General features: G+C 48.5%; 1 pseudogene; it reads right to left on the reverse strand.

Annotated features, from left to right (window-relative positions):
- Positions 1 to 7,269: 7,269 nt before the first annotated feature.
- Positions 7,270 to 9,206, reverse strand: LOC148535463 (uncharacterized; annotated as a pseudogene).
- Positions 9,207 to 10,172: the final 966 nt, after the last annotated feature.

The raw sequence follows: 10,172 nt of genomic DNA on the forward strand, positions 1-10,172 counted from the left end.
CTTAAGGGAGGACATGGATGGCATCCGCAATGTGGCACTACGGACAAGACGGGTCACGTGAGAATCCACCTGTGGAGGGGATTCACACTTAGCAAAATAATTATCCGCGAACGGATAAGCCACCGCCAGGCGTCTCTGCGGCTGGTATCTTTTGCCAGGTTGTTTCCACGCCTCCTCTAAATGGTCCACCAACTGACCCGAAAGAGGAAAGACTGTGGCATCGCCCTTCACATCTTTGAAAAAGGCATACTTAGATTTAGCCGCTGGGGGAACTTCGTCCTCAATCATCACCAAGGCTGTGCGGACCGCCCGAATAAGTCCAGGAATATATACTTTGGACTTAGCATCAGCGTCCTTAGTATGGAAAGGTTCCTGATCGTAAGGATCCAGAATCTCCCCATCATCAGACGTCCCTTCGTCATCCTCATAAGGAGCGGACAGAGACGCCACCGACCTTTTATGAGGCCGCATCACAGACTCCCCTTGCAACACATCCGACAAGTGCTGTACAGAACTCGTCAGGGAGTTAACCCACGCTGGCTCCTGAGAACCCGGGAGCGGGGAAATAGGGAGACTGTGGGGTACCACCAATTGTCGTGGGAACCCCTGCATGGGTGACGACACCACAGACTGCTGGGACAAACCCATCGGAGTAAACGCGGGCTGCGGAGCTAACTGGCCCACTAAAGCTGTTAACGCCTGAGCGAAACAAGCCCAGGGCGGCTCCTGTACCGGTGCTGTAACCGTAATAGGCCGCGCCATGGACAAACACTGCCGGCAAAGGCCCTCCGCGCTACCCTCCCCCTCCGCTAACGGTACTTTGCACGTGGTACACTGTAGCCGGAGGGGAAAATCACTTTCAGACATGATGGCACCACGTATGTGACCTCTCTCACCAATTAAGTATTAAATAGGCGAGAGACCACCCTGCAGCACCGCACCGCAAGGGCTTTAGCAGAAAGAACAGGGACAGTAATAAAGCTGACAGTTTAGAGAAGAAAAGTTACAGGCAGCGCTAGCACAGTCACATACAATGCAGAGAAATAACAATTCCTGCACTAACAGCGCTGATCACTCAACTACACAGACACAGGGCCTGGTAGGACACAGCGCTGCATACACAGACCTGAGCCACAGCGGAGGAGAGGTATGCGGGGGGACCCAGACCACGATGCTTCCTTCCAGACTTCCAGCAGCGTTCACCATGCGTTGCAGAGAAGATGGCCGCCGAGGAGCAGAGAGAAGCTGGCCTGGGGGAGGAGCGCTGACACAGGACCAGTCAGCACAGTGCAGAGAGGGCTGTGTGCAGCGGGGGAGGCGCCGGCTGTGAGACAGGGAAGGCGCGCTCCCCTGGCATGCATTTAACCCCTGGGACGCCGCAGCGCTACCGCTCTGCTGCGGTCCGCTGTCCCAGGGGGTAGTGGAAGCGCAGGTTGGTCGCCTGGCTCCACGCTGCAGCCAGTCCCCAGGGAGCCCCCTGCCTGGGGACTTAGGACCATGTGATCAGCGGGGACCCACCGCGGGACCCCGCTGCTTACCTCTGTCCCCCTTGAATCCGGCCATGGTCCGGAGCATCTGGGGTCACCGCTAGCTGTGACCCCAGACGCCCACCAGCATCCCCGGATCAGTACCGGCGTTCTGGTACCGGCGGGGTGTAGGGAAGACAGCATGGACGTCAGGACTGACTGTCCATGCTGTTCATCCAGATGTGCAGCCACAGCTGCATGAAGAAAAAGCTTCAGGGGCTCTTCTAGCCCCCACTCCAACAGGTGCACCCGACTCCGGCCGGGCACCAAACTAAACTAAGGTGCCTTGGCCCGGGGGCGGGGTATAGGAGGGGGACCTAGTGCATCCTGGGAGGCTGAAAGCTTAACTCTATGGTGCCCTGCGACTGACGTCACACCTATACCCCAAGGTATCCTGTGGATACCCTATGGACCCTGAAGTAGAAAGTGCCTACACTTCCGGGGGTGCGGAGGGTTACTCGAAAAATCGGGAGCCTCCCGCAAATTCCGGGAGGGTAGGCATGTATGACAATAACTCTGCATCCAAATACTCACTATGATCGCCGCTGGTAACCTCTCGTGGCACATGCACCGTGTGACTCAGACACATGCACCGTGTGACTCAGACACATGCACCGTGTGACTCAGACACATGCGCAGTACAAAAAATATCGACCAACTGTGCAAACATCGGAATAACATCCACCTTTCAGTGAGGCCAACTCTGTGCTCAATAACTTTCATTGGGATGGTCTGCCTGTCAGAGCCGGATTAACAACAGGGCAACTGGGGTGATGGCCTAGGAACCCCACACACACTGGGGACCCCCACCTAGATCACCAACCTGGGAGCACTGTGGCATATGTAAACTAGGGTTTCTGTGTGGCATAATGTGAACTGCAGAGGGTTTGACACATGGTATTGGGAGTATTTACACATTATACTTTTAATAATATTGCCAGCATATCTTATTGACAGTTTTATTGGTAGGGGCCCCACACACACCTTAATCTGGCCCTGCTGCCTGTGGTGAACAGAGGGCCCCAGCCCGGTGTTTTCTCCTGTGCAGCATACTGTCTGTTTGTCAATGGAACATAATGCAAATGACATGTTTGTGCATCACAGCTGCTGTGGCTATGTGTAACATGTAAATCCTATTGTGTGCAATACTTCCTGTTTTTAAATAGCTGCTTTGTCCCAGTGAGTGAATCCTTTCTCTAAATCTGAATGGTACTTCATGGATATACATGACATATGTTTACACGTGAAAGTACTGCATGACAAGAGGTATATTGATTATGCATTATGGTTTATGATGCCTTGTTACCCAATGAGAAAGTCCAAAATGTTCTACTCCCATACTCCACTCCCCCACCCTCCCTCTCAGGTCCACACAGGAAGCCAGGATCAGCTCACAGCCCTGTTACATCACAAATGCCTACTTGGGGTTCATGTGGATAATTTTATTGCACCTGGAAAGCTGACGCCTCTTGTGAACATGATGGAGTAGGCATTGTTCGACATTGTGGCCTCAAAACAATAGGAGCCATAGGTCCTGATTCACTACGGATTGCTATTGAAGCTGCGATTACGTACGCAGGTCTGCTGCTAAAATATGCTAATGACTGCAATCGCAAAGCTATTGTAGAAATGCCCCCAAAGCCAGCATAGAGACACCCACTACCACTATCTCACATCCGTAATACCTTGCAATCCTGCATATACATCGGTAAAATTGAGTAACATCGGCCCCTCACGCATAATAACAGCCTGACCTTACTCAGACATTGATAACCTCGTCGCACGCAGTAAGTACACAAGCTGCGTATGCCATTCGTAGTGGCTAATTTATGCACGCCCATGCAACGGCGTTCAAACGGACAACCACCCCTCTGTCACCACCCCCAAATGATGATGTCCCGTTCCTACATCTGCAATGGCTTTGGATCTGTGTGAGTGATCTCAGGGCCTGATTCAGGGCCGTCCTTCTTGATTTTTAGAGCGGCCTCCTGGCCACTCGTATAGCTGTGGGTGACCACCCACAGCTATAGCGAGTGGCCAGGAAGATGGTCGCGATGGTCAAGACCATCGCGACCATCGGGCTTGCGACGAGACCCTTGTGGTAGGGTCTCGTTGCCGCAAGCCCTGGAGTGCTTTCGTCTCAAACTGAGCCGAAAGCACTCCGACTGACATCACTTGGGATGTCAGTGGGGCCGGCCCCAGACGGTAGGCGTTCCCATGGGAACGCCTCCATCTGGGCAGCCACGCCCCCGAAACGCCCACCAAAGGGGGCGTGCTGTCACTCAACATCGACAGCACGCACCCTTTGGTACGAGACCTGGAGCGACGGTTTGCCTGTCGCGATCCGTGTCTCGCGCATGCGCATGACGGAGCAAGCTCCATCGTGCGCATGCGCACTGGGCCACCATCGACCCGCTTGCGAGCGCTCACGAGCGGGTCTGAATCCGGCACCCAGTGCGATTGCAATGCTAACTCGCACACTGCGGTGCATAAGCCTGCGCAATACGTACCATCAACCGATCTGCGTACACGGTTGCAATTGCGAACCATTAATAATCAGGCCCATAGAGAAGACAGGCCCACTAAACTGTTCTGTAGCCAGTCCCTTCATTAAAAGCACCCAGTTCTAGGACTTACGGTCTTGTAACTCACACCCAAGGGTGTCAACTCATCCTGGGAAAATAACAGGTTTTAAAAAGGGCAAACGCAGTACTTTACTAATTTCGTGACATGGGGTAACTTGGGAGGTGGAATTTTTGGTTCCTACAAGGTAGCTCCAGCAACAGTGAGCACCATCTCCTTTGGGAGAAGCCCACGGATTGGTGAATCTAGTGTACCCACAGGTACAGGATCAGCATGTCACCGGCCCCAGTGGCCAGGATTCATAGAAACTCCTTCCTTAGAAGTTTGAAGTCACCCAGGGGCATCTTTCTCAACGGGACCCTATTCAGAAGTCTCCCTCACAATGGAACCGTTTCCCCAGTTCCGGTGGGTAAGCATGACTCGGTAAACGGATTGCTACTTCTATAACTGAAGGGCTCACTGTTTTAGGGGGTGTGGGGGCTCTCAGAGTGTGGTTAATACTACTGGCATTTCTGTAGATTTTGTATATAGCTTGTACCGTTTTTACATGACTGTAGTGTTTGCTGTGTAAAATAAAATATCTTATTTTACCTTCACTATTGTGTGTTTTCTGTGTGCTCCAAAGTATTCTTAAAGGAACCGTGCGAGAGCTATAACCGCTTCCTTTCTCAAAGAGGTGATGGAAAACAGTCGAGAATAATGCACAAATAAACCCAGTATCCTTTCATTTGGTGGTAGTGGTGGGATCGCACAGCCAAAAAGGTGGGAGAGCCAGGGGTTCGTATCATGGTATGGCCAGGGTCTGAAAACACAATAGCCAGTATTCGCTCACTTTGGAGGGACCCAGAGACCATAATTCCTAGCAGAAGGTGCCCAAAGGCAGTGAAAGAGGAACATGTGTGAGAACATTAAGGTTTGGTGAAATTCTGCTTAAGTGTTGGCTTTGCCAAGCTGACGTACCCTGCAAGCGAGGGAACGGAGGAGTGTGCCATGTCCCAGAAACAGACGCTGCAGTGAGGGAGTCCAGCAAATGACCCAGACCAGATCCCTACTGTCACAGCCCAGAAAATTGGCCCTAATAAAAAGGGGTAGAAGTGCCCAGGCAGCTTTGCAATTGCGATCCTTGCTGCAGGAGGAATCACGAGATGCATTGCTCAATGCAGCATCTGATAATCTGCGTAGCATAGGCCAGCTGCGGTGACCCATGGGGTCTCGAAACCGGTCGCCACAGTTTAGAGGAAGAGGCCAGGAAATCTCCATCAGCCGACGAAGATCCTGGCTTCATCCCTCCTCCGCAACGGCGGCGACACGCCTCTGCTTCGGGAAACGGAGGGCATCGCCGCCCCCTCCCCACCCACAAACGGCAGCAGACTGTCAATCACTGACAGTCTGCTGCCACTTTGTGAGCAAGTTAACAGGACCCATTCTGCACACTCGCAGAATGCGTCCTGCCCCTGCAGAGATTCCCAAACATCGGGAATCTGCGTTCAGCAGTGCACTAGTGTGTGTATTGGAAATGGGTTCTTTGTCCGGGAGAGTAGTGTCTTCTACAATGCTTTGAGGATGCCGGGAATGTAGCAGCAGCGCAGGGATGGTTGGATTCTCGAATGGTGGCTGGACCAGTGTCACCGAATGGAGGCTGATGAGCACCGCCTGCAACAGTTTCTGCCCACTGGAACATTTGCGGAAGTAGCCACAATGAAACTACAGGCTCTCACAGACTCAACAGTTCCTATACTCTATGACCAATATGTAGTACCCAGGTGTAGTATGAAATGGTTACTGTAGCTAAACTGTTTTACCTGGTGAACTGGATTCTCATACAGATTCTTTCCATTTTTCAGAGAGGTAAGGAAGATCAATCCAGACAAAGGGTCATTCAAACAGTCTGCTCTGCAGAGAGCCGATTTATTAGAAATAACTGCAGTTTTGTGAATTTGAGAACTAGCTTCCAAACCCAAGCTGCTTCCCAAAATATTCAGTTACCAATAATCTGGTTCATATCACAACACTCAGCAATATAATATGCAAATACAGTAATACATTCAATTCAAATATGGTAGGGCAATTAACTTCAGATATGTATTCACTTCTCTGTCAATACTGTAAACATTCAATAATTAATTACTTTGCATTCTGTATAGGAAACAGCTACGATCATGAACAATATACTTCAGTGTCATATAAAATCAAGTGCAAAATAACATTTCTCTATAAAAACTACGATCTCAAAAGATTGGCAATAAACTACCGTGTTTCTCATTAGTGCGCCCAGGAATAGTGTCTCTAATCTTCACTGATCAGCACGTTGGAGCTCATTATAAGAATACCCGGGTATTAAATTGTACTTGAAATGGTTACAGTCTTTGCAGAAAATCCACTTCCTATAAGATCAGTCTCTATAATTGTGCAGTCCTTCTCCTGGCATGTAATACAATGCAAAGGATACCTGTCCAGATGCCAGCACGTGACTATCAGCATGTAGCATGTGACCTGCACACACAGCCTCTCCTCTCCTTGGTGCTGTAGTAAGATCAGTAAAACTGAGATCTTTCAAGTTCTCTTGTCTTTACATAGAGGGGGGTCTCCTCCTCACAGGCACTGTTACCCCGATCAGCTGCTGACCTCCACTCTCTGTGCCCTCAATCAAGACTCAGTGCAGCACACACACACTCCTGGTAGTTGCTTCTCTCCAACAGCTCACACTACACAGCTCCTGCCACGCTCCAACATGGCTGCTTCTGCTCTGCCTTCTCTAGTTTCACTTTCCATCCTGGGCTTAGCAGTGCTGCTGCTGCTCATAGTTAGCTGCTCCTGGGTCCTAGAGTCAATTCTCAGCAACACTCACTGTGCAAAAGAAAGGACTGCCAGGCTAAGCAGTTTCTCTGGGGGTGCCACATACTTCCCCGCTAAAAGGTTGCGTGTCCTCACGCAAGAAATTAACTTTCAAGGTCCCTCATAAAACAGTCTCTAGCACATTACCGTGGGAGCAATGCAAGATCAGAATAACGCAGTTACCAACAATATCATGTCCGCTACATAGTAAAAGAGAAAACAATTTAAAAAATCACATTTCAGTAAACTTTAGCTACCAACACAGCATATCAATGTAAAACTGTTATTACAATCAGGTGTTAGAAAGTTACCCCTGTCGACCACCCTACTGTCTACAGTATATAGACGGATCACCTTTGTTCCTTTTTCCTTGCTTTCTCGTTGCCTGTTGCAGAAGTAAGACAAACTCTTCACCGCTTATTGAGGCGTACTCATAGTCTGGGGGATGCTGCTCTGGAAAAAGCCATTTCACTGCCCCTTTAGTTTCGCTCAGAGATTTCACAGGATCAAGAGGATCAGATGCTGACTTCTCTAAATCCGTTGCATTGGGTTTAGGGGGAACCCCCAAGTCTTCCGTTGTAGCTGTGTGGATCACTTCCTCTGTGTCCTTTTCCTGGTCAGCTGCACTTGAATTGGCCTGATCAAAGTTGACCATATTAGAACCGATGTCCTCCATTTTGGCTTTGCCCTCACATGCTGGCTCTGGAGGAAATTGTGGTCTGGTCATATCCTGCAGGTTCTGCTGCACTTTCTCACTTCGTTCCTCCACAGTTCGCTTATCTATTCGTCCCAATGATTCACTTTCTTCTGGGACTTCAGGATATGGTTGTGTGCGTCCATATGGTCTCTCTGAGGAGTGTGGTGGGTAGTGACTCATCAAATAAGGCTGTGGTTGATGTACACTTTCTGCCATGTTTTCTGCTTCTGCACACTCATCTCCACTTACACTGTATTGGCAGTTTTGCTGGTAGTCACGTGGAGGTCTTCTGCGATATGGATAGCACCAGTAATGCTTGTGATTTTCTGCATATCTGCTGCCTTTAACTGGAGCACCATCAGGACCAGTGATGTTTGTTGCCTGTACACCTTTTTGTCCATTGATGACATCAAATTCTACAAATTCTCCGTCTTCTAGGCTGCGATGGTATTTTCTTGGGTTGTTCTTTTGAATTTCCGTATAATGAACAAAAATATCATTCTTCGTGTCATCACGTTTTATGAATCCATAGCCACGTTGCACATGGAACCATACGACTTTGCCTGAAACTCTTCTCCCTATGGCTGATGTAACATTGCCTGCAGGTGGTGTGATCACAATTTCTATTTGGTTTTGTAATATTGGGCCTAGACTCACATCCTGGGGTTGACCTTCTTCCATCAGTCAACATATGGGTCGTCCTTGTGAATCAAAGCGATCGGTTGCTCTCCTCCTCTCTGTTCTCCACTTTGGTTCGGTAGAGCCAAGCATCCCAGGTAACAATAAGTTGCGAATCTCTCTCTGCATCTCTGCCATCCCTACTGTCAAATTTTCTATTTGCCTTCTAAGAGCCTGTAAAGGATCTGTGGTTGATGTCTGCACACCCTGCAACACGTTGTCTTTCCCCTTCAGCGTTTGCTCGGGGGTCGAGTAATTTGCTCCACTTAGGCATGGACGTTCGTGAAACCCTGGCAAATTCAGAAAGTTCATTTCCCGATTTCCACCAGTGCCTATCACTTTGATTGCTGTCTCCTTGAAGTCTAGGAAGGAGTGGTTCGGGATTTTCATCCTCAGCATCCGCAACTGGGTTCGGGGTTCCCTCCCCATTGGCCCCTTCAACAAGCTGAGTTACTAGAGCTTCATCTGTATTTCTGACTTCTTCTGCATCTAAGGCTTGTATTGCACGTAAAGCTTCTTGCAGGTTTAGAGCGTAATCGCAAAGAGTTTCTCCCGGTCGCTGTTTGCAAGCATAGAATTTAAATTTTAGTGCAGATAATATCCGAGTCTCAAATGTGGTTGCCAATCTTTTCAGCACTTGACCCACGTTCTGCCTCTCATCCAATGGCCACGACGTAACTTTTCGAAGGGCAGATCCTTTGAGTTGGCCTATTAAGATATCAACTTGTTGTTGGTCGCTCAAATTGATACAGCCGAAACATCGAGTTCATCTTGTTTTTGAATTCACTGAAGGTATTTCCTTCTGTGCCATGAACATCTCCACTGTAAGTTGGGAGCCATGGGGCTCCGAAGTAGTATGGTAGTGTAATTGGGTTAATTTGTGCCATTGCCGGGTTTGCTGGTCCTGCTTCGCTGCTGGACGGCTCTGCTGGTGCAGGTTGTTCTGTCGACATCTTTCCCTTAGGTTCCCAATCTCCTTACTTTAGACTCTGTATCCTGTTTATAGTGACGCCAAATGTAGTACCCAGGTGTAGTATGAAATGGTGACTGTAGCTAAACTGTTTTACCTGGTGAACTGGATTCTCATACAGATTCTTTCCACTTTTCAGAGAGGTAAGGAAGATCAATCCAGACAAACGGTCATTCAAACAGTCTGCTCTGCGGAGAGCCGATTTATTAGAAATAACTGCAGTTTTGTGAATTTGAGAACTGGCTTCCAAACCCAAGCTGCTTCCCAAAATATTCAGTTACCAATAATCTGGTTCATATCACAACACTCAGCAATATAATATGCAAATACAGTAATACATTCAATTCAAATATGGTAGGGCAATTAACTTCAGATATGTATTCACTTCTCTGTCAATACTGTAAACATTCAATAATTAATTACTTTGCATTCTGTTTAGGAAACAGCTACGATCATGAACAATATACTTCAGTGTCATATAAAATCAAGTGCAAAATAACATTTCTCTATAAAAACTACGATCTCAAAAGATTGGCAATAAACTACCGTGTTTCTCATTAGTTCGCCCAGGAATAGTGTCCCTAATCTTCACTGATCAGCACGTTGGAGCTCATTATAAGAATACCCGGGTATTAAATTGTACTTGAAATGGTTACAGTCTTTGCAGAAAATCCACTTCCTATAAGATCAGTCTCTATAATTGTGCAGTCCTTCTCCTGGCATGTAATACAATGCAAAGGATACCTGTCCAGATGCCAGCACGTGACTATCAGCATGTAGCATGTGACCTGCACACACAGCCTCTCCTCTCCTTGGTGCTGTAGTAAGATCAGTAAAACTGAGATCTTTCAAGTTCTCTTGTCTTTACATAGAGGGGGGTCTC

This window comes from Taudactylus pleione, unplaced genomic scaffold (assembly GCF_031769625.1).
Source record: "Taudactylus pleione unplaced genomic scaffold, aTauple2 ptg000051l, whole genome shotgun sequence".
NCBI classification, from domain to species: domain Eukaryota; kingdom Metazoa; phylum Chordata; class Amphibia; order Anura; family Myobatrachidae; genus Taudactylus; species Taudactylus pleione.